The following is a 26,224-nucleotide window of genomic DNA, read 5'->3' on the forward strand; positions in this document are numbered from 1 at the left end:
TGCTGAGGAAATTAACTAATTACTAGATCAGAAGGTAAAAATAACCAATTTAAAAGGGAGCTAAACTTATTAAAATGCACTTTTGTGGCTTGGCTAGTGAGGCATTACACTCTCAAGTTAAACATAGAAATTGTGTAATGGTTGCATGAGAAAATTATTTCTTAATGAAACAGTTTTTAATGCACCAACAGTTCTTGATGATAAATTATTTCCAGTAGCAGACTGTCATTGACGTGTGTCTGGGAGAACACAGAGCTCCCAGAAGTGCTTTCACTGACAGAATAATCCACTCAAAGCTGGAGCCTTACTTGAGAAGTATCTGCAAGATAAAGGAACACCAGGGGCCTGATGGGAAGGAAAGCTCTTAGCGACCTTCACTGAAGAACAATTTAGCATTGGCCAATTAAGAGTGATAACTTGCTGAGTATTTTACAAGTTTCTGGGACTGCATAACTCTTTCAAAGGACTGCCACACAAATAATGGGTCAACTATCTACCTGTACTTGCATATTGCAATCCGTAAGTATGAATCATTGCAGACAAAGGTAAGGTAATGCAAAAATAGTGCAGAATTGGTGAGCTGGTTCTCTTTCACCGAAGAACAGAAACTTGAAGAAACACTCAGCAGGTGATGCAGCTTCTATGGAGAAAAATTCAGTCAACGTTTCAGGACATTGACCTTCCATTGAAAAAGCATTTTCAGTTTTTATTTCAGATCACCTGCACGTATTCTTTGTTTTTCTTTATATATATTTTTCTACAAAAAAAAACAGCACATCCACAAAAACCATGACTTCAACAAAATCAAATTAAATATTGAGCAGCAAAATGGAGAAAAATATAAAGGCAAAAGTAAACATACACAGCAGGGGTGCACCGCACCAAAAAAAACCCTCAGTCCTCACCCCGTAAGAAAGCCCAATACAGGGCCCCATATCCTTTCAAAGATGTCCCCTCTGTCCTTATTGTTTTGTCTCAGTCTCTCCAAATGTAAAGTATTTGCCAGTTCTCTCAGCCACAAATCGTACGTACGCACAGAGTTCATTTTCCACATTTGCAGGATTAACTTCTTAGCAATCACCATTTTTTCATACTTATTGTCTGAAGATAGGGAGCTTGTTGCTCCGAGGATGGCGATGGGCGGGTCCATTTCCCACCGCTTCCCATAAGCCTCAGAGAAACAGTGACAAATACTTTCCCAGTATGCATAAAGCTTGCAACATGACAAGAATGAATGTGACAAGTTACTGTTCTCAGACTTACATCTATTACAAACTGGTGAAACATCAGGATAGAAGCTGTGCAACTTTTCTTTGGAATAATGGAATCTATGTATTGTTTTAAACTGTATAAATCTGTGTCTGACATTGAACGAACCATCATGTATGCTCTTTAAACACTCATCCCAGACCTCCTCTGTCAGTTCTATACCCAATTCATCCACCCATGCCTGTTTAAGACCTGCAGTATTCACCCGAGCTCCATTATGTAGGATCTGATTAGAATAGGATATGGCACCACAAGTAACCGGATCATATTTATTTATTGCCTCCAGGGACTCATGTTTGTCTAAAGGTTCAAAATTAGGTACATATTTCCTAACAAAATCTCGAATTTGTAAATATCTAAAAAAACTAGATGCAAGGATATTGTAAACTGCTTGTAACTGTGTAAATGAGGCAAAGTTTCCATTAATATATAGGTCACCTACACTACAGATGCCACTCTGTTTCCAGGAAGAAAAAAACAGTATCATTCAGGCCAGGCAAAAAGGAACGATTGTCAGAAATCGGAGTGTCAATATAAGTTTTTGGGGCCTTAATGTGTAGTTCAATCTGCTTCCAAATTCTTATAGTGCTGCCAACCACAAAGCTGTTACTAAAATGAGACTTATTAACTGCAGTGGGGCTATTAAGGAGAGCTGGTAAGGAAGTCTTCTTACAAAGCATTTGCTCTATGAGTAACCATGCTGGGCACGAGTCTGAGGTAGAGGGTGGGCCTTTTCTTTATGTTTTATTTACTGTCTGCTTCTCTTTTGTCTTCAATTTGCTGTTCTGCCATGTCCCCAATATGTCCTATGATGTAACTGAATTAAGAATGAATTAGAACTCTTGATGTTCAAATGTATTTTTCAGTTACACTCTCTGGATGGGAGTCAGAGGTAGGAATCCTGTTGTGTTTTCTTCCTGTTCTCAGGGGCTAAATCCAATGGAACTGGCCCACGTATAGGCCAAAGTGAGATCAGTTAATCCTGTGAGGATGACTTAGTGCTTTATCACATGTTGCATTTATTCAAAATACTGTCAGAGAAATTGCAGTGCTTAATTTAAAGGGTTGTTTGGATGGAGTACTGAGAGGCACTGGTTAACATATGTAGGGCTTCAGGGTTTTCCAGCAAACTACCACAAGGTGACAGTAGCTCTTCACAGCACACCAGAGGTTCCCAGTTTTTACAGCAATGCAAAGAATAAGGAAAGTAATATGAAGAAAATTACCTTCCCGAAAAGCAAGTGAAAAGGACGAATCAATATGTTCAATCATTAGATCAAAATTATGTTACAACGTGGTCATTATTTCATATGTGAGATAAAACTGCCAGATTTTATATCTCTCCATGAAAGTGAAATCAACCTTCATCAATCTAGAAACTTACAATGCATGGGCTTCTGTTCAGAGTTCATGAATTATGCAAACCTCAAAAAATTATTCAGAAAAATAGTGGAAATATAACATTATTTGATATTTTTCTCATATTTCATAAATGAGCATTTGCAGAAGGGTCTTTATATTCCTACATTTTACAGCCCAGGTTAGAACCGAAAATACTTCTGGATTTTGTTAAAGCAGGGAATTAGACTGGAAACGCATCTCATTACTGCAAGTGTAGGTATTGTCTGATAGTCCATCACTGCGTAGCAGAATGAGAAATGATGCAGAACATAGTGTTTCAGAAATTACAGAACGTGAATAATACAAAGTATGTTTATAGGTGATCTAAAGATATTATATCAACACTCTTCAAAATCTACTGATTTTTCACACTGGGGTATTTTTCAGTACTTGTTAGACATATCTAAGTCAGAACTATTTCCACCTGCATCATTCATTTGAGTTACCTAAATCTCCTCAGACACTGCCTCCCTTCCTGTAGTTTCCCAATATTTTCTGTTCGCATTACCAAATATTTACTTCTTCCCCCTGCCTCATTGGAAAGTGGGTTGCTTGGATTAATGGTACATTGATTTAATGATATTAAATAGATGACTTTTATTTGTGAGTGACACATACAAAATGCTGGAGGAACTCAGCAGATGAAGCAGCATCTGTGGGAATGAATAAACATTTGACGTTTCCGGCCTAGACTAGCTTCAGAAAAGAAAGGTGATCCATTATCATGAAAACCCTTCTTTAGGCAAAAGAGCTCAAGTCAAATAGTTTTTATTTTACTAATGATGACCATGATGTTTATATTAAATACTTTTGAAACTTTAAAGAGAAAAACTAGGAATACGTTAGCTGCAGAATATTTAGCATCTCAACTTTGTTGTCTATTATAAACATGAATTAACATGAACCAATTAATATCTCTATCGGATGACCAGACAAAGTAGTAACATATAAAGACATGAAACCCTCATCAAATATACTTCTCTACATTCACCCTCTAGACTATATTCCAAATGAACTTGTCAAGAGCTTTATTATTTTCTTGACTGGCAAAAAAAGATTTTGAGAAAACAAAGTGGAACAAACTGTGATTTGCAGGAACAGACATTAGATGAATTTTGTTCTCTCAGCTGATCCTGATTGAATGCTTTCAGTTTACACTCCGTAATTGTTAGTGTAATTCTTACTATTTATTATGGCAGTTGACAGCTTCCAAGTCTGTGTTGCCAGCTTTCTCTCTCTCTGGAAGCTGTATGTTGATGAAGAAATCTTAATCAGTCAATGTGCAAAATATAAGTGACAGATCACACACTGCTTTCATACACAAATAGACCTGTGCTAATTGTGTGTACCATTGTTAAGTCTCAGGATACATCTTGGTGTTAGGACAGAAACAATTTCAGCTGTGTAGAGTTCCAGTAGTGTACAATAAGTTCCAATTTTCATCCACTTCTCACTTTAGGCTCCGTTTGTTTTCATTTGTGGGATTTATCAAACAAAAACTTTTTGGAATAGCACCAGGAGTATAATACACATACCTCCACAAGGCAACTATTTATGAGTTTTGGAATAAAACTCATTATTTTTAAATCCTGTTTTAATATGCTGGCAATTCCATTAATAGAAGTGATTTCCGAGGTGTTTGCGATTACTTACATAAATGTGTAGTTAATACAATCGCATCAGGGATTGGTTTCCTCTGTTTATAAGCCTGTTATCAGTACTGAAGCAAACAAAACTTGTTTTAACAATGGAGCATACTGCAGAGAATTTCCTTTGAGAAATTAAAGGAAAGGTTTTAAAAACTGGACCTTAGGCATGTATTTGCTTTATAGAAAAATTCTGAGGAATAATACTAACAATTCACTGGCAACAATTCTGCTCAGAGTCCATCAGCGTATCTTAAAATATTTTGTGCTGTATCTTTGTATTCACATGGGGGAAAAATGTCTGATTATTCTTGGTAAGCTTCTGTTCTGCTTTCCAATAGATGTGACTAGTTGATACTGACGAGCTCCATTCCAACGATAAAAGCACGTTTTTTTCTTGTGACGCATTAACGAGCTGATAAATGTGTTAAAAATGTTTGCATGCTTCGCATGTGTACAGATTTGGGAGCAATGTGACCTAATTCCTTTCTAAATCAGTTATATGCTCATTTGTGGCATTTAGTTAATATGCAGTTGTTAACACAAAAGCATGTCCCAATCTTTAATTCTGATTCATGAACCAAAGTACATCTGTAACTCCAAAAAAGCAAAATGAAATTGTATTCTTAATATGGAGAAATAGCTTTTTATACCTTACAATTGAAAGATTATATTTATTTGAATAGGCTTTTTGTTCCAATAAGCTCCAGGCATCAGCAGTGAGATTGAAAAAATCGCACATTTTATGAACACTGGGGAAATGGGCACCTGGAATTAAATGATACCTGGAGATCACACATTGCAAGGAGTTTGAATAAGTATAAGATAACTATAATTGCTTTACAAAAAGGCTGAATGTTCCATAATGCTTACCATTTCGAAAGAAAAATGTTAACATTAGGGATTAAGTTACAGTGCCTATAAAAAGTACTCACCCCCTCGGAAGTTTTCAAGTTTTTTTGTTTTAACAGAATTGAGTCACAATGGATTTAATTTGGCTTTTTTTGACACTGATCAACAGAGAAAGGCTGTTCTGTGTCAAAGTGAAAACAGACCTCTACAAAGTGATCTAAATTAATTGACAAACATAAAACACAAAATAATTGATTGCATAAGTATTCATCCACTTCAAGCTTGTATTTATTAGATGCACCTTTGGCAGCATTAACAGCCTTGAGTCTGTGTGGATAGGTCTCTATCAGCTTTGCAAATCTAGACACTGCAAATTTTCTCCATTCTTCTTTACAAAACCGCTCAAACTCTGTTAGAGTGCTTGGGGATTGTGAGTGAAGAGCCCTTTGTAAGTCCAACCACAAATCCTCAGTTGGATTGAGGTCTGGACTCTGACTTGGCCACTCCAGGACATTACCTTTGTTGTTTTTAAGCCATTCCTGTGTAGCTTTGGCTTCATGCTTGGGGTCATTATCTTGCTGGAAAACAAATGTTTTCCCAAGTCACAGTTCTCTTGGAGACTGCATCAAGTTTTCCTCCAGGATTACCCTGTATTTGCAGCATTCATCTTGCCCTCTACCTTCACAATCCTTCCAGGGCCTGTTGCAGTGAAGCACTCCCACAGCATGATGCAGCCACCATGACCATAGAACATTCTTCCAGCTGACTTCACAGGCTCACACAGGCCTTCAGGCAAACTCCAGCCAAGATTTCATGTCAGTTTTTTTTTAACAGTGGCTTCATCTTTGCCACTCTCCCATAAAGCTGCATGTGGTGAACTACATATACCTGTCTGGACACGCCCCTCCGCTGACTGTTCCTGTGGCTCCTCCCACAGACCCCAGTATAAAGGCGATTGGAGGTACCGCCCCAGACTCAGTCTCCAGGATGTAGTGTGGTGGTCAATTGCTGCTTGTTCTTTCTTCCAGCTAATAAAAGCCTATATCTCGCCTCACGTCTCCGAGAGTTATTGACGGTGCATCACTGCAGCTGGTGAAACACCTGGGCAATAGTTTCTCCCATCTCAGCCACTGAAGCTTGTAACTCCTCCAAAGTTGTCATAGGTCTCTTGGTGGCCTCCCTGATATGTCTCCTTCAGTTTTTGAGGATGGCCTGCTCTGGTCAGATTTATATTTCCATTTCATTTCTTTCCATTTCTAGATAATTGCCTTAACTGTACTCCAAGGGATATTCCGTGACTTGGAAATTTACTTGTGTCCATCTCTTGACTTGTGCTTTTCAATAACCTTTTCACAGAGTTGCTTGGAGTGTTCTTCTGTTTTCAAGGTGTAGTTTTTGCCAGGATACTGACTCACCAGCAGTTTGACCTTCCAGATCCAGGTGTATTTTAGTACAATCAATTGAAACACCTTGACTGCACACAGGTCTCCAAAAGCAGATTTCCGTTTAATTAATTATGTGACTTCTAAAAACAATTGTCATATTAAAGGCGGAGGGTGAATACTTATGTAAGTAATAATTTTGTGGTTTATATTTGTTGTTAATGTAGATCACTTTGTAGAGATCTGTTTTTACTTTGGTATGAAAGAGTCTTTTTCTGTTGATCAGTGTCAAAAACACCAAATTAAATCCGCTGTGGTTCAATGTTGTAAAACAATAAAACAAGAATACTTCTGGGGAGGAGCTGGTGAATAATTTGTCAAGTGTTGTATGCTTATAGTTGGATCAGGCTTTGAAGTTAGTTGATACCTTAATGGTGCTGTGATGACAAAGCTGTTGCATTAGTGTATGTTATTTCATAATGGTAGGAAAATGCACTGAGGATGTAGGCTGCAAAGAATGGTTTCTCCGCTTGGGCCTTTACATCATCCCTTTCTCTATTGTATTAGAGATGCTGTTTACACTTGTAAGCTGCCATTCAAAGTTATAGGATTTCTATAGAACTTCGAACAGTAAGTTTGCATCTGCAGTCACCTTTGAATTACAGCCCAGGGATTGATTGACTGTCTGCTTATCCATTTGTGGAAGTTTCCATGGTGATTAGTTCATCTTTTGTATTAACCTTGAGGCATGACCCAGAAGTCTTTGCAGATGTTTCTTTTGAAGTCAGTCAGTCTGAAGCCAGTTTATTTTTTTCTTTTCTGTGCAAGAGCTTCTGTTCCTGCTGATGCAAATCAAAATATCATTTTGATCTCAATCAGATCACAAAAGTATCTCTTGTGTAGTAAGAAAACAATTGCATCTACAAAGCCGACTTCATAATTTCAGGAAATCTCAAATCATGGTCCAGTTTAACATTAAATAAAAACAATTGACACCGCTTTGTCAGTATATGTGGAAAGAGAAAAGGAGTTCATTTTTCAGTTTAAGGTATTTATCAGAATTGAGACAGAATTAGTTTTAAGTTGGAGAGAAGGTGGGAAAGGCGTGGATAGGAAAAAGAGAATATTTATGATAGGCTGATGTAAGGGGTGCTATGAGGATAAGTCTCCATAGTCCAGAATGGTGCATAAAGCCTGATCCTTCGGGTGGGGAAGTGGGCTCCTGCCCACACCTTTGGGATCATGTTTAATTACAAGGAAAGGAAATGGCAGAATATAGAGTCTTGGAAGAAAAAGTACTAACAGGAATGTGACTGATGAGCATCCTTAATGACAACACTTTTCTGATCCAAAGCCTAAACAATATTTTAATGGATGCTTACTGACACTAAGTTAAATTTTAAAACTTTGATACATTCTTAATAATACTTATTGGCACTGTTCTAAGGGTGAATTTGTTTAATGAATGCAACACCTACAAGTGTTTCATTATGCCTGAAGGAATAGGAGTTGTGTCACTGGGTCTAAATGCACGTTTGCAAGTAGAGAGCCTGTAATGATACAGCACAGGCTTAATCTCTTGTGTAGGAAGAAAACAATTTCATCTGCAAAGATGACTTTGTAATCTCAGGATATCTCAGATATGTTTGATTAAAATATGGTTTTGAATTACCAACAACTTCCAAATAGACAAACAGAAGATTTAAAAAGAACTAGGTCAAGGGAGCATATTTAATACATTTAATAGCATTTAATTGTGTTTTAATAATGTGATTCTTTCAGGCATCTGTTTCAAAGTATAAGATTAGTAAAATGAAAAATGCATCCTGTTTCTCCCATCGGGTTTAGCAGTTGTTTTAATTTTCTTGAAAGCTTGCCAATTCATAGAAATATAAATTATATGCAACCATATCTTCAGGCATTGATACTATTTTGTAACTTTTTAAAAATTTAATTTGTCTAGGATTGAGGGTCAAAACAACAACACAATTTCTCAGTCCTCTTTGCATTTATTAAATATATTAAGGTATACAAATGCAGTATCTCCATGGTTTCCATTATTTTGTAGAATATTATTGCAATTTTGTGTAAACAGGAAAGGCTGCAGTTGGCCCATGTCAGACAAGCCCACAAAACACAAAGGCACAAAAACAGGAGCAGGAATAGGCCACTCAGCCCACAAGCCTGCCCCATTATTGTGTGATCATGGTTCACCAATGCTGGCCCCAGCTCCATTTTCTGTGCAGATCCTTACAAACTGCAATTCCCCAATCTTTCAAATGTTAACCTATCTTCACTTCAAACAAATCTAATGAGATGGCCTCAGCGCCCTCAGTGCCAGAGAATTCGAGAAATTTGTTATCCCTCTGAGAGAAGAACATACAGTGCAGCATAGGAACAGATCCTGTAGCCTATGGCATACATGGCGATCATGATGCCAGTCCAAAGTCATGTCATTCACTGCACATGGTCTGTATCTCTCCATTCCCTCTCTGTCTACTCAGGTGCCTCTTAATCATTGCTATCATATCTGTTCATACTTTCCCTGGCAGTACACTGACCTTATTCAAACATATGAAGTCCTAGTGGGACTTAAAGGGTAGATAATGAAATGCTTTCACTTATAGAAAAGTCACAAACAAGTGGATATATCTATACCATAAGGGGCTGATTCCATCTGCCATTTCTTTACCCTTTCTCCTAATCTGTATAAGTCCTTCAGTAGCCTTTCTACATCCTCAAAACCACCTGCTCCTCCACCTTTCTTCATAACGTCTGCAAAATTTGCAACAAATCCTTCAATTCCATCATCCAAATCATTGATATATCATGTAAAATGAATTGGTCCCAACACAGACTCCTGTGGAACACCACTAGTCACCAGAAAACAGCCAGAAAGACTCCCTTTATTCCCGCTCTTTGTCTCCTATCAATCAGCCACTGCTTTCTCCATGTTAAAATCTTCCCTGTAATACCATGGGCTCGTAGCTTGTTGAGCAGCCTCATGTGGCACCTTGTCAAAGGCCTTCTGAAAATCCAAGCACACAACATCAAACAATTTTCCTTTGTTTATTCTGCTTGTTATTTCGTCAAAGAATTCCAATAGACTTGACAGGCAAGATTTTCCCTTAAGGAACCCATGCTGACTATGGCTTATTTTACCATGGGCCTCCAAGTACCCAAAAAGCTCATCCTTAATAATTGACTCCAACATCTTCCCAGCCATTGAGGTCAGACTAACTGATCTATCATTTCTTTTCTTCAGCCTCTCTCTCTTCTTGAAGAGTGGAGGGACATTTGTAAACTTCCAGTCTTCTGGAACCATTCCAGAAACTAGTGATTCCTGAAAGATGATCACTAATGCCTCCATGATCTTTACAGCCACCTCTCTCAGAACCGTGCGGTGTACACCATCTGGTCCAGGTGACCTTATTTACCTTCAGAACTTTCAGTTTCCCAAGAACCTTCCCTCTAGTTATGGTAGCTTCACACACTTCATGCCTCCTGACACCTGGAACTGTCACCATACTGCTAGTGTCTTCCACAGTGAAGATAGATGCAATAAATCTGGCGTATCTAAGTGGCAGAACCTGTTGTTTGTTTAAGCGCAAGGCCAGATTGAAAAGGTCAAGGTGTCAAGGCACAAGATGAGGTACTGCCAATCAAGGTCACTGTTCACAAGGTTTACTCAGTTCTGTACTATGAGTTCTGAACTATGGGATTCACCTGTGGATTTCAGTCCAGAAACACTATTTGCTTGTGGTTACTGATTGCTTGATGCTTTTTTTCCCATTGCACATTGGGTATTTGACGGCCTTTTCTTGGGTCATTTTATTATTTTATTTACTTATGGACATGATGTGTTTTTAAAATTCTCTACACACGGGGGGTTAGACAGTCTTCTTATGTATATATATAGGGTCTGTTTTTGGGTTTCTTTCTTCTGTGGCTGCCTGTTAGGAGGCAAGTTGCAAGAGTGTATAATGTATACATACTTTGATAACAAAAGTACTTTGAACTTTTTAAATTTTGAACTTCTAATGTGTGAAGTATGAGTAAACATTTAGTGGCTTGATGTCAAGATATTTAAGTTTCTTTCTTACTCTCACATGAATGTCCTAATCTTCATTTTAGGTGATCGAAATGTTAAAATACCAGCTAAAAACTGTGTTTTGTATCTCCTGGTTTGTTACCTGAAAGAATTTTTCAATATGTGTAGCAGCTCAGTCAATAAATTGACTATTGTTACTGTGCATCACTGAACCTATAACCATAACCATGAGCATTGGAAACAGAATTAGGCCATTTTACCCATCAACCTCTTGTAATGATGCCTATCTCCATCTACTACAGTAAAACTTTTCAAGTGTTTAAAGTTTTCCTGATGTTTCACTGCAGAATGTTTTCTAGAAAACCTGGTCAGTTTAAAGAGAACATAGGAACCATTGGAGTGTAGGAACTGGGGCTGTGGTAAGTGTATAGGGAATGCTGTCACTGGAGCCCTGGCAATTGGATGGTTGTGGGGCAGATATCTTGGTAGGCCAGTTGTCAAATCATTGGGATTTCTGAATAGTGATGATAGTGGCTTACACTAGACAACATTTTTTTTCAGAAGTGTTGATATCCCAGGACTTTTTTTTGTTTATGATTGACCGCTTTAAGCTGAACACAAATAAGATTTCAGAGTATCACGTAGGCATTTGGACAAACAGGACATTAACTTTTATTGAATAAATACATTTAACAGTGTTGATACTTTGCAGTAGTTCAACTAAATTAAAAATGTTTTGCTGATGATTTTTGTTTGTACTCAGCATCTGATGCGGCCTGCTTAAATGTCCAACAATAATTAGCCAACATTGATGGATTCCAGTTGCTCAGATACTGTTTCTCCATCACTGCAATATCCTGGTGTAACCTTTCACAATGTTCGTCACTGACAGTGCCAAGGTTTGCAGGGAAGAAGTCTAAATGGGAATGCAGAAAATTAATCTTTAGTGACATGGTGCACTTCTTAGTTTTGTATGTTTGAGGCATGTTGTCAACCAGTCTGGTGCTGTGCAGTTGCCCAAAAATTTTTCAGCCATATCCTTGAAAGCTTTCCATGTGATTTTCTGCAGTCCCTCGAGAAGTTCTTTGAGGTGTTTGTCATTAATGACCTGTTTGATTTGTGCACTAAGGAAAATGCCTTCTTTAATCTTGGTGTCAGTTGTTATGACTTGAATTATGAATTGAAATGACAAATATAGGCAATTTAAAACAGAAGTGCATGAGAGGTAAATTTCATGGAAATTTTCATGATCAGCAGCAATAAGATAAACCCAAATGTATTCTAGAAGCAAAATCTTCAAAATCCATTGTTACTGGAGTTTCATATTAAGGTAGGTGCACAGTACAGTGCCTATGAGATTTGTTCAGACAGTGTTCTTTAAGGCCAGTGTAAATGCTGGATTTTTGCCACTGACTACCACAAAGTACAGGCTGCGACGTTGAAAATCCCCAAGACTGAGAGGTATCCTGCAATGAAAATTGGAAGAAATTAACACTAACCTTTGTTCATCACCAGTCAGCCTTTAGAAGAGGATAATTAAACCTTTTTTCAATGACCAGCTATTTTATTTTTTCTTTATGTGTACACATAAATGAACACTTCTGAAAAGGCTTAGCTTTCTTATAAACAGCTGAATTTTGACATGTTTAACAAGACCTTAGACTCAGCTGTTAAAATTCCACAGTTGTGAGTGGTTAGTCTGCAGTTCTGAGATTAGTAAATTGGGGTCATGGGGTCAAACTTGAGTAAGGCTCCTCTCCTGTTATTGTCAGTGCCGCATCACCTTTAATACATTTTGAAATCCTGCTGTCTTCACCTATTGCTCCATTGTCACACTGAAGACTCTTTTTGCTTTAACAAGTATCTAGATTTGAGATCTTTTCCAATAAAGATGTGGCTGTAGCATGGAAGCATGTACAGAACAGCAGTCTCATTCGAGAATGGCAGGGCAAATATCAATGTCTGGTTGAAATTGAATTCTTGAAAATAATAATAGCCATATTCTCACTTTTTTTTCTGTTTGGTGTTTAGCATTTTTTTCCAACTTCACTTTCAAAAAGGGAAAGGAAATCTTGCTGGAAAAAGAACTAGCTAGATAGTGGCCATGGCCAACTTGTTTCCAGTAGCAATTAGATTTATATAACACCATCATCCACTGAATTGGAGAACAAAAGAGCATGTCCTCTTAAAACAGTCAGTGTCCAGAAAGCATTTCTTCCAAGTCTGCTAAACGATAATCAACGTATCAGTATGTGGTTATTAGTTTCCCTTGGTCCATTGACTTTTAAATACATTGTTAATGTTTCCCATCAATTTGCTACACCATTGTGAATTAATCAGATTTTTGTTATTTGAGGTAGGACCCTGGAGTTTTGTTTGGTGATGAACAGCAAAACTAATAATTTATCAAATTGTACATTTAACTAGATCTTCAAAGCAATGTAGTAAGGGGTGCTTTCATTTCGTTACAGACAAGAAACATCTTCATTGTCATTGAAGGAAGACTGAGCTTTTACTGCATACAGCTCAAGGTAAGTTCACTATGTGAATGTGTTGGTACAACACTAGGGACTTAAAATTCATGGTGTTCTATGCTTAGAACAGGACGTCACACAGATCTGCACTAAAGATTTAAAAAGCAATGTTTTGCAAAAGTTTTTGGAGTTTGAATTGAGGCTGTCTACAAGAAAGGTCAGAGCTGTCTCTATTTCCTGAGGAGACTGAGGTCCTTTAACATCTGCCGGATGATGCTGAGGATGTTCTACGAGGCTGTGGTGGCCAGTGCTATCATGTTTGCTGTTGTGTGCTGGGGCAGCAGGGTGAGGGTAGCAGACATTAACAGAATCAACAAACTCATTCGTAAGGCCAGTGATGTTGTGGGGGTGGAACTGAAAGGAGGATGCTGTCCAAGTTGCATGCCATCTTGGACAATAACTCCCATCCACTCCATGATGTACTGGTTAGGCACAGGAATACATTCAGCCAGAGACTCATTCCACCAAGATGTAACACTGAGCGTCATAGGAAGTCATTCCTACCTGTGGCCATCAAACTTTACAACTCCTCCCTCAGAGTGTCAGACACCCTGAGCCAATAGGCTGGTCCTGCACTTATTTCCACTTGGCATGATTAACTTATTATTATTTAACTATTTATGGTTTTATATTGCTATATTTCTTCACTATTCTTGGTTGGTGCTGCTGTAACGAAACCCAATTTCCAATAAAGTATGTCTGTCTGTCTGTCAATCAGTGGACAGGACTGTGAGAAGAAGAGGCAAATTCACATAGGTTCATGAATGACTATTGTAAAAAGCAGTGCCTTGCGGCAGTTTCTGGAACTTGAACTGCAGCCGATCAGTGAAGGGGAGCATGACAAGAAGAGGTGACTTCACAGAGGTCCACGATTGACGATGAAAAAAGAAGTGCTTTTTGGCAGTTTTTGGAGTTTGAACTTCAGCCAATCAGTGAATGGGATTCATCGGCAAGGGTGAATAAATGTAAGTGGAGTAGCCATTGTTGGAGTGGGCCAGATGCAGAGTGGGGAGGCTTTGGTTCTGGCTCATCAGGCTTAGGCGAGATCAGGCAAGGATCTGTTAAGTTTCTTCTTCTTCATTCCTTGCCTTTTACAGCACAGTAAGAGCAGTGCTAATAACTCCAGGGGCAGTGTTATGTTTTATCTGTATGAAATGGGAATTCTGGGAGACCTATAGCCTCCCAGATAACCACATCTACACCAGGTTCACCAATCTGCAGCTCCTCAGAGAACCTGTTAAAGAACTGGAGCTGCAGCCTGATGATAGTCAGTTCATATCTATCTATCAGTCAGTGATAGGTAGGAGATACAGGGAGTTAGTCACCCCTATATTGCAGGAGGCAGATAACCATGTGACTGTCTGGAGGAAGAAGGGAAATGGGCAGACAATACAGAATACCCCTGTGGCTGTTCCCCTCAATAATAATTATACCATTTCTCATATTGTTGAGGGGGACGACCAACTGGGGGGGGGGGGGGCATCACAGCGACCTGGTCTCTGGCACTGAGTTTGCTGCTGTGGTTCAGAAGAGGTGAGGAGGATTGCAGCGGTAATAGGAGATTATATAGTTAACAGAATAGACACGAGATTCTGTGGATGAGATAGAGACATCTGGATGGTATGTTGCCTCTTGGGTGCCAGGATCAGGAATGTCGCCGATCATGTCTACGACATTCTAAAGGGGCAAGGTGAGCAGCCACAAGTCTTCTTACATATCGGCACCAGTGACATAAAGAGGAAAAGCAGGGATGTCCTGAAAAGAGATTTCAGGGAGCTAGGTAGAAAGCAGGACCTCCAGGTAGTAATCTCTGGGTTGCTGCCTGTGCTATGTGCCAGTGAAGGTGAGAATAGGAGCACGAGGGAGATAAATACATGGCTAAGGAACTGGTGCAGGGGCAGGGGTTCAGATTCCTGGATCCCTGGGATCTCTTCTGGGGAAGGTACAACCTGTACAAAAGGGAAATAATACACCTGAACCTGATGGGGTCCAATATCCTTGTAGGCAGGTTTGCGAGAGCTGTTCAGGAGGGTTGAAACTAATTTGGCAGAGGGGTGGGAACCAGAGTGATAGAATTGAGGATGGTGCCGTTGGTCTACTGATGCACCTTCAATAAGTCTCGGAGATGGGAGGTGAACGATAGGCTTTTATTAACAGCAAAAGGGGACATGACATCTCGGAGAATGAGGGAGGAGCAGTGCCCCAATGGCCTTTATACAGGAGTCTCTGGGAGGAGCCAGGGGAGCAGTCAGCAGAGGGGCGTGTCCAGTAGTTTACCACATCTACAAATAGAGGCAGTGTGTACTGAGACTGCTGGCAAGGAGAGGCTGATAATAGGGTAAAATTGCAGTCAGCAGGATGAGTTGCAGTGTAAAAGGGGGACAAAATTGAGAAGGGTGATGAAAACAGGTCTGAGTCATAGCTGGAAGAAGCTTATAGCTGGGAGCGTAACATCCAAGGAAACACATTGTATTGAAAGAACAGACAGGTAGGCAGAGGGATCAGCATAGCTCAGTTGGTAAAAAAATGAAATTAAATTGTTAGAAAGAGGTGACATAGGATTGAAAGCTAAGAAACTGCTAGGGTAAAAAGACCATGATGAGAGTTATATACAGGCCTCCAAACAGTAGAAAAGATGCAGGCTATAAATTCTAACAAGAGATAGAAATGGCCTGTCAAAAGCGCAAAGTTATGGGGGATTTCAATATGCAGGTAGACTGGGAAAATCAGAGGGGGAATTTGTAGAATGTTTATGAGCTGGCTTTTAGATCTGCCTCAAATGCAAAATTAGTACACAGGTGTCTTATAATATAATGATAAAAAGGGGAAAGTATTCCCAGGTAGTGTTATTATGATCAGTAGAAGGAATATTTTGATTACTGTGATATATAAATAATGTGACCAAAAGATTTTTTATCATGACAATGAAACATTACCTGTTACAAAATTTTAAATATCAATATACAATTGATGTTGTTGCTAGTATCCAGTGAATTATAAACATTTTTACACCTTATTTGAAGTAGTATTGGATAGATTGTAAGAACGTAGAATTATTAGTTATATTACACAGAATTTTTTTTTACTGATCAACTTCCTCAAGAACTGATGCTTTGTTGAGGACTGTGTTTGTGTTCTAAGGAGCCCAGTCTCTGGAGGCAGATTTAAATCTGCAAGTGGTAATTAATTAATTTCAGGTTTGCTAGTCTTTGGATTGATGGATTAGGGCTATAGAGTGCAGGTGTTCAGGAATTTCAGTGTTGTGGGAAGGAATGAATTGAAACTGTAAAGGATTTATAAAGAATGCAATGAGGCCATAAACAGAAAATAATTCAGGAAAAATACTACTAATAATAAAAACTTGGATTCCTTTAACAATTTACAGAAATTAATGAAATTTGGTTGAGGCATATAATATCTTGTCACTTTAATAGATTTGCTCACTTAATGCGTTTATTTAAGCAGTCTATTTGCACAGATTGTTGGTGTACAATATTTCTGTTTCCCACTAAAACTGTGAGTTTGACAAAGGCAAACACATCACACAGAGATAAATAATCTAATTCAAGACATTTTGTGTCATTGCACAGTAATGTCTTATGATGTTACACTTCATGATATTTGCATACATCAGATACAATATAACATAACTGTAGTATCTCAGATCAGTATTATCTAATAGAACCCAGTTCTTACGCCTAACACTGTACCATTACTGAGTATTTGTACATTCATGGTCCACATGACCACAATACTTAGTGAAAGCTACACCGTGTTGCCCAAAGCATGGTGTTGTATATCTGCTTAAAGCTCAGAGACTACTTCACAAACACTGAGCATGACAAGACAGGTGTGACACATTGTCAACCTATTTCTCAATTGTTCCCACTTGAAAGGCTGCACAAAGTTAATTTCCAGAGTCATCATAGAAGATGCAGGCTCAGGTGGCTAATATACAGTATATTCATTAATCGCTTCCTTGCCCATATCTCTCTTATGAAAAACTATTATTGAGAATATCAAGTGATCTAACTCTGTGCATTAGTTTCTTTGATGATGATGATGATAGTGATATTGGCATCAGGATATAGTAATAGGAAGAAAAATGAGAAACACCAAGAATTGAGAGGGATAAGGACTTGTACAGAATTCAATTGGCTCAGCCTGAGAGAATAGAAGGCTGTTTAGGAAAGCTTCAGAGAGCTTTACGTATAAATGCACAAAAAAATGGCAAATGATATTCGTGAAACTGGGCTGTAAGTAGCCACAGGGAAACATTGTTATGGATAATGAAGGGCAAAAAGGGGATTACATGCCCCTGGTTAAACTGGGCCACATCACCTGCAGCTACACTGGAAGTTCCACGTGGAGGTTCCGCTATTAGCTTTGTAATGAAGACATTTCAGAATTCCCATGGCATTGGAAATCCCAGACATCAGCCCAGCTGATTCCTGGGGATTTGCCCAGTTTCTAGGTATCTCTCCATCTGGAGTCCAGTGGAGGTGCTGGTTCCCTTTCACACACACTAGAGAACCTATCCATTGCACCTATATCAGTTTAGGTCTAGCTCACAGCAAATCCATTCATTTGAATAGCAATAAGTACATAATTCATTTTAACTGTTTTAGTATCTTTAGCTTTTTGTTCTTTTAAAGAATGAGGAATTTTTAAGGAGTGGATATCAGGCAATGTCAGATATATTCAGTCTCTGACTCTTTGGATTGTGAGTAACCAAAGAGAGAATTCAAAGCAATGTGGAGCAAGGTTCTTGTTCATTTGTTCCCTTGATAGCTGCACTGGAGAAATATTGCATTATGCTAGGTCTTGCAGATGAACTTCCAGCTGGCTTAGCAGTGAAGACAGTGCACAGCAATCTGCTTCTGGTAAGTATGATTAACCATTGAATGTGGGTGCCTAACCATGCCATTTATTCACTCGTGCCTACTTGGCCTTTTAATAAGATTATGTTGGTACAGTTTCCTGCCTCATTACCCTGATCCCATGGTTGATTAAAATTTATTTCAGTTTTGCATACATTGAAAGACTCAGCCTCCACAGCTTTCTCATTCTAGGAATTCCATAAACTTATAATCCTTTGGAGAGAAGAAATTCGCCCCCTTCTCGTTCAAAAATGGGTGCCTCCTTCTTTTGAGGCATTGCACTCTGCTGCTAACCTTCCCCTCTAGGAAATGACCTTTTGGACTGAGCACAGTTTCTTTTGAATTTAGAAGACTGAAAGATGATCTCATTGAAATACGTAGTTCTGAAAAGACTTGGCAGTGCAACTGGAACTGTCATTCTCCCTAGTGGGGTCATGATCTCAAAATAAAATATTAGCCATTTAGGACAGTGATGAAAATAAATTTCTTCACCCCAAGGATAATGAATCTTTGTAATTCTCCATGCAAGATTGCTGTGAAATCATGGTAACTCAGCTCAGTATATCCAAAATAGAATCAATAGACTTTTAGATATTAAGGGAATTAGGGGATATGGGATTAGTATGCTGGAGAGTAGTACTGAAATAAATATCAGTCATGATCTTACTTCCTCCAAAAAGAGGGTTTGGAGGCTTGCGGATCAATGACCTGGAGAGCTATTTTGGCAGGAGTCATGGTTTATGCTTTGGCTCTTGGTAGGGTCACCCATGCCAAACAAGTCAAAGGGTAGAGGCCAGACTAAGAGCAGTCCACCTGTCCTCCAGATTCAGGGGTTCAGCTAGGGCTAACAACCCTGATTGATCATACAAAACCATTACGGAAATAGCAATTGGAGAATCTTTCAAAGTCTGTGTGGGACAACATTCCTGAGTCTCCATTCAGGACCTGCATGGCTGTCAGAAGTGAAAACTGAGAGAAAGCTACTGGCATGATGAAGCTAGCCTTGAACACTGGCAAGTCCAAGTCCAAAATTGGTTTCTGGTTTGTTCAACTATGTACAACATTGTCAAGCTAGCACAAAAAAACATGCACTGGGTATCAGTGAAAGCAATGGACGGGGTCTGGCAGACTAAAGGCAGCAACTGGTATAACAGATTTATACTCAGGAAGGGAGGATGGTCAGCATCATGATGGTGTAGTTGTCATTTTGAAGAAAGGCATTGAGAAGTGCTTGTACACACATACAAATGCTGAAGGAACTCAGCAGGCCATGCAGCATCTATGGAAAAGAGTAGAGTTGACGTTTCGGGCTAAGATCCTTCTGCAGGACTTGCATTTCCTGGTTGATTTCCAGCATCTGAAGCTTTTCTCTTGTTTGAGAAGTGCTTGCTGGAGTGGAAACCAATCAACAGCAGGCTGATGAGAATCAAACTGAAAGGGAAGCAATTGAACACGACTGTGATCCAGTGCCATGCTCCAACTAATGATAGTAACTCTGATCACCACATCACGACATAATCATTGTCTTGGGAGATTTAAACGTCAAAGTGGGAAATACTTCACTCGGGTTATGGGCATGCATAGGTGTGGAAAAATGAATAACAACCACAAAAGACTGGTGGAATTCTGTGCCATGTGTGGTGTATTTAATATTTAAGTTATACTTGAGTGTCCTTGTATATATATTGTTTGATTAAGTATTCCTGTTTGCTTAAATAATTATGGGTTATATGTAAAAATATATTAATTGCATATGTTGTCACACAACCACACACAGCTCACTTAAATTAAAGACGAAGTTACACCCATATTTCAGACTCATCGCATCTTCGTTTGAATTAGTTTAATGTTTTGAAGTTACAAAACATAACCTGTGAATAATCTGGTCATACGAGGGACCCTCTTTCCACATGATTAAATCCACAAACTGACATGGTGCTCAACCAATAGACACGACAAGAAACACGTTGACCATTTGATTATCTGCATGTGGAGATGGTCCTTGCAGGATGTAAAGTTGAAGAAAGGAACAAACACCACTTTATTGTAGCAGTGATGAAATTCAAGCTGAGAAGCACTGGGACCAGATCGCATATACAAAGATATCTTGATGTTAAGACGCTCTAGGACACCAGTGTGAGATCTGCCTTCACCATTCAACTTAAGAGCATACTTCAGGCCTTGCAAGACCTTGATGCGGATGTGTCAGTAGACAAGATTGATACAATGAGGAAATGGATTGTCTCAGCCTTCAAGGAGAACAGCAAGTCTTGTCTAGGGTGCAGAGCTGGAAAGAAGAACAAAGAATGGATACAGTAGTAAATATGGACACCCTTAGAAGAAAGATGAAAGATTAAGAAGAAAGTAATAGATCCAAAGTCAAAATTACTTAAGGTGTAACTTCAACTAGCATATGCTAAAGCTAACAAGGAAGTGAAGAGACTTGTAAGAGAGGATAAGAGAGGTAAGAGAGGAAGACCTTGCAGTGCAGGCTGAAGAAGCAGCCAATCAAGGTGATCAGGGAAATATATGAAAAATTTCAAAATTGGTATGTGAAACGTTCCAGTCCAGATTCAGTGGTCCCATGGGAAATCGTCTGCTTTTGACAACTGAGAAAGAGCAAGAAGTACGATGGACAGAGTATTTTGGAGAATTACTGAATAGACCACCACCAGAAGAACTTGACAAACAAGAGGCAGCAGAGAAATTTGTCATCAACACAGATCCATCAAAGAAAGAAAGGTTCCTTCGATTAAATCAGATAAAGAAAAGCAAAGCTCTATGTTGTGACAATTTGAACTCTGAACTGTTTGAAGCAGAATCAAAACCATCCTGCAATCATTGTTTACTATAATCTGGGAATGGGAACAAGTACCCAAGAACAGGACAAAAGGCGTTATTGCTAGGATCCCCAAGACAGGAGTGCTATGCGATTGCAACAACTGGCGCACAATTACACTTTTGCCAATGCCCAGTGAAATACTCGCCAAAGTCATTGTCCAACAGTTTACAGGTGCTGTTGCTGTGTACTTGAGGAAGGAGCAACCTGGCTTCAGGAAGAATGGAGGCTGCGGTAACATCACTGAGCAGGACACAGAGTGACAGAAACAACTGTATGTAAATATCATGGATATTGAAAAGGCTTTTGACAGCATCCACAAGGAGAGCCTCTGGTGAATTCTCAAATCATGCAGGATCCTTTCCAAAACTGTCCGGCTCATTCAAAGTTTCTAAGCGAACTTCATCTGCACAATTGGGGACAGCAACTTGAGCTTTGACATTGATGATATCATTTAACCTGGAATTTGACTGAGTTATAAGGTAAATAATGAAAGTTAAGCAGAGGGGCATTTAGATGGACTCTATTCTCTAGTTTGGAAGACCTTGACCTTGCATTGTTATCACATATATACCAGCACATGAAAGTCAACACTCTGCACCTGTGCACCTTTTGTGGACAGGTTGGACTCAGAGTCAGCCAGAGAAAGACTGAGACCATGACCCCCTGCGTAGAGTCTCTTCCTCCTGTCAAGGCATACAGCACTGGCAGATTCACCTGCCTGCAGAGCATCATTCGGCAGGGACGATGGATAACGTCCAGAGAAGACTTAGCAAAACTATAAATATCTTCAGAGCAATGAGTAACATGTGGGGATCAATCAAGTTCAGTGTCAACACAAAAGTGAAGCTGTACCTGAGCTGTGCTCTGTCCACACTCTTGTACAGTCAGAATGCTTGCTGATGACAGAGAGTGATCTTGCCAAGGTTTTGTCATTTCAGACCTCTGGAATAAATTATGTATCTTCTGGCCCTGAAAGATCTCCAGCCACGTCCTACTCCTTCAGTGTCATCAAGAGGACATGGCCACAATCATTCTGAGGAAGCACTGGAGGTGGATTGGCCATGTGATGAGAAGAGAGGCCAGCTCCATCATCAAGACAGCACCTCACTGGATCCCTGAAGGGCAGAGGAAATGCAGGCATCCAAAGGCAATGGCGCCATATTGTAGAGGCTGAAATGAGGACCCAGAACCACATCTAGGGCACAATAGAGAGGACGGCCAAGGACAGACGGAGATGGAGGAATATCATCACTGCCCTTAATGACCATTAGCTGGCATAATGGTCAGTAAGTAAGTAATGTTCTTTAAAAATAGAGCAGAAGAAACTGGCTTGGTGAGGGATGAATGGCCTAGTTCTTTAGTGCTTCTCTTTCTTGAAATGGTAGCCAAAACTGCTTTACCACAGGGTGGTATTTGTTAAGCCATCAGTTAGACTGGAATTTAAAGATAATCAAATTTGAAGGGAAATTACAATGAGATGCAAGAACTACAGAGTATAGACAATGAAGGATGACAACTATTTTAATACTTCAATGTTACTATGTGAAGGGCAAATAAATTGGAATCAAAACCTGGTAGCAAAAATACAGTTGCAAAAAAAGAATTTACAGAGAGGATGGTGTTAGTAGAATCCAATTACAGTCATGCAGAGAGGAAGGATGATCATATTAACCCATGATTCCTGAAATGAAAATGGACATAGCAGAAAAGGATTTGGGATGCCTGTTTGGAGGAATTGGCACTGGTGTGTGACAAATGCTGTGCTGATCATACAAATGTGAAACAGACTAAATATAGAAAGATCACAGAGGATATAAAGAATAGAATAATTGGAGAGGGGAGCAAATGTGTACAGAATGACAGCTAACATAAAAGAGATCCTTAAAGTCTTCTACAAGCATATTAATAGTAAATTATGAGGTGTCAATTTGGGACCAAAATATTGGATCAATACATGTAAAAAGAGGGCATGACGGAGACACAATGTAAGTACTTTGTATCTGCCAGCATTGTAACAGAGAGAAATATTTCAAGACTGAGCAGCCTAAGAATTGATGGAGAGGAAGTACTGTGGAGGCTGGCTTGTTGTATTGGGAGGCTTGTTGACAGATCTGGATGGGAGGCATCGGAGGAGGTAGGAGCATTAATTACACAGATATTGACTATTATCTTTCAATCTTACATAGATATGGAAAATTGACAGACATGGCCAATACTCGTGCAAGTACTTGTTCATTGAAAAGCATTAAAAACCAAACAACTAACAATGGGCCAAGAAGTAAAACTTTAGCAGAATTATCTGTGACTTAGATATGTGGTTCAGCTTAAATAAAGCTAGTTAAAGGCAAATCATGTATAACCACATTGGATGAATTTTGGTGAGGTAAAAACAAGATGGGATTAATGTAGGATGAGTAAATGAATGGTTGATGGTTCGTGTGGATTTGGTGGGGTGATGGGCCAGCGTCTCCATATTACACAGCTTGGTTGCACAGCAGTTGATGTTATGCATGCAGAGTTCCAAAAGACAGTTGATTGAATGCTGCATAAGAAGCAAAATTAAAGTCCATGATACACAAAACAGAATGAATGTGGTTTTGGCTTTGACGATAGCAGCATTCCTCAATTCTCAGGAACACAGTTTTAATCAATACATTGTAAAAACTTCAATTTGGGTGTACAGAGCACAATTTAAAAATGTGCTGATAGTACAAAAATTGGTAGCTTTAGAAAATAAGATACTGACAGACTTTATGTAAAAATAATTCATGCGGTAGAATGAGCAGATGATAGTTAACACAGAAATCTGGAAGTGGTATGTTCTGGTAGGAAGAAACCTATTAAACATGGCACAATTCTAAAACAATACGCAGCAACAGAATGCAAATGCACTAATATCTGAAAGGTTAAGAAAACAATTTAAATAGCTTATGTAATCCTGGATTTTGTTAATAGAAAGTACAAATTATGTTGAAACCCTCAGAACATTAGGACAGCCATAACTAGAGCACTGTGGGCATTACATCTTAGGAAGGATGTGAAGATTTTAGAATGGGCACGGGATTGTACCGGGAGACAAGGGTGAAAGCACAGGAGGATATAGAGGTATTTACCTGAGAAGAGATTTGATTAGGTTGTTTTAGGTGCCGACAAAGTACATTGATGGAGCGGTCAAAGACCAGAAGGCACAGATTTAAAATGACTGACAAAAGAGACAAAGGAGTAAACTCTTATCGTATGAAACAGGCCATGTTAAAGAATGGTGGAAGCAAATTAAGTCATGGCTTTTGAAAAGAAATTGGATAAATCCTTGAGGGAGAAAATACTGAGCTCCAGGGAAAGAGACATGGAAAAGGATTAACTGCATTTGCCTTAGGCTCAATAAGCAGAATAATCTTCACCAGTGCTGTAATGATTTTATAATTCTAAAATAATTGCTTCAGAACTTTTACAAGTTGTATTTACCAAGGCAATTTCCAAATATCATCAGTTGTGCCTGGACCCTACCCTTCACTTGACAACAAAAATATGCTGTACCCTCAAGTTACAGGCCAGTAGAGAGCAAAGAGGATATAGTTTTGAATATCTCAATACAATTTTTGTCTGCTGGATCATCACTATACATTCTATTCCCTTCTTCTCCACTCTTCAAATTTAAGGGTTCTTTGGTTATAGAGGTTGTTCACTTCTTCACTGCTACTTTGTCTGCTCTTGTTTGTATCAACAAATTGATTTTTACACCAAAAAATAAACCTTTGGATACGGTTCATTCCATTTCCTCTTCCAGCTGAGCTAAAAACACACCTTCACCATTGATGAACAACAATGATGTGCCAGAGTAAAAATGTATTTTTTTTTTTGTTATTTGCTGCTTTCAAACATTCTTGTTTTTCTATGCCAATAATTTTCTTTCTACCTCCGTCCAATAGGTTGGACGAAGTCAGGATTGTCTCATTTAATCTTGGATTCTTATTGAATTTTGTGTTGGTGACATATTTTCTTCACTTTCTGCTCGGTGTCTGGAATTCGGTGCACCTGTTAACCATACTATCATCTTATCAAGATCTTCGTACACTTTTCTCCAACTAGTTAGCTGACAGTCAAGCGATGAAAGTCATCAGATATATTCAAGAGATTCTAAGCATTGGAAGCCTCTGGATTTGTTGCTTTCCAGTCAGTAACCTGTGTTACCTCCATTGCAACCTCTAGCAGCATGATAGTCTGACATGAACTGCTGCTTCCACTTGGAATGAAATGATGAAAAAAGAAAATAGAAATATGAATCATTTTGAGATAATTAATGAGAAGATGAAGGTGAGACCATTTGTGGGTAAAGAGCAAGTCTAGTTATTGTGAGAGGCAAGGCTCTCATAGCAGAAGTTATCTGGGTTGTGAATTAGGAGAACAGGGCAACAGAGTTCTGGAGATGGATGAAAAATGCAGAATTTCAAAGAAAAATCAAGGCAATAAACAATGAATTGCAAACAGTGATTTCACATGTTTTTGCTTTTCCACTTCAATAGACCCAATCAATTGTATGGTGGACTATGGTCAATACAATTCTATAAACCAGAGGATTTCACATTTCATTTAAAGTCTCTTTCCTGTTTCTATATAATATTATATATAATATTCTGCTCTTATATTATTGTAGAACCACTGTTTCTTGTGCCTTATATCATTGCCAGGTTCTAATCAGGAAAATCTCTGCAGTTGTTTTGATGGGAAATATAACTGAAGATAAAGTTCCAAATGGACTTTCTTTTAAAACTGCATGTTATAGATGACTGAGAGATATTTGGAAATATGTTCTAAGGCTTGCATATTTGTATGGTATCACCCAGAGTGAGCATGAAGCAGAAGGTGTTGCACACGTACGAACAGGAGAAAACCTGCAGATGCTGGAAATCCAAGTGCGTGTTACACACACATGTGCTTACAATCTTGGTTATTTTTCCATGCAATTACAAAAAAACAATGTGCAGGAGATTATGAGAGAGCTCAGGATTTAGAAATGTAACTCTGCACGGCCTTGAGGAACATTAATGAGCAGGTAACGCTGAATACTCCGGACTCCACATGTTAATATTGTGTTTGTTCTACATAAAGACTATTGCTTACAAGTCACATTCAGTTTGAGTAAACACATTTCCCAACATTGGACTTGGCTACCAGACACTTGATTGATCACATGAGCTACAAGTTCAGTCCACTGGGAATATCTGTATAGTCAGGACCATGATCAAGCACCATAGCCTGTGTCAGCTATTTCACTCTGTAGGTGTGTCAACTGAGATGATCCTCTTGCTGTGTTTTAATGGTTGCCTCTTCTTTGTCTTTTCTCCATATCCAGGCACTATTCTGCAT

This window comes from Hypanus sabinus, chromosome 8 (assembly GCF_030144855.1).
Source record: "Hypanus sabinus isolate sHypSab1 chromosome 8, sHypSab1.hap1, whole genome shotgun sequence".
Taxonomy (NCBI): Eukaryota; Metazoa; Chordata; class Chondrichthyes; order Myliobatiformes; family Dasyatidae; genus Hypanus; species Hypanus sabinus.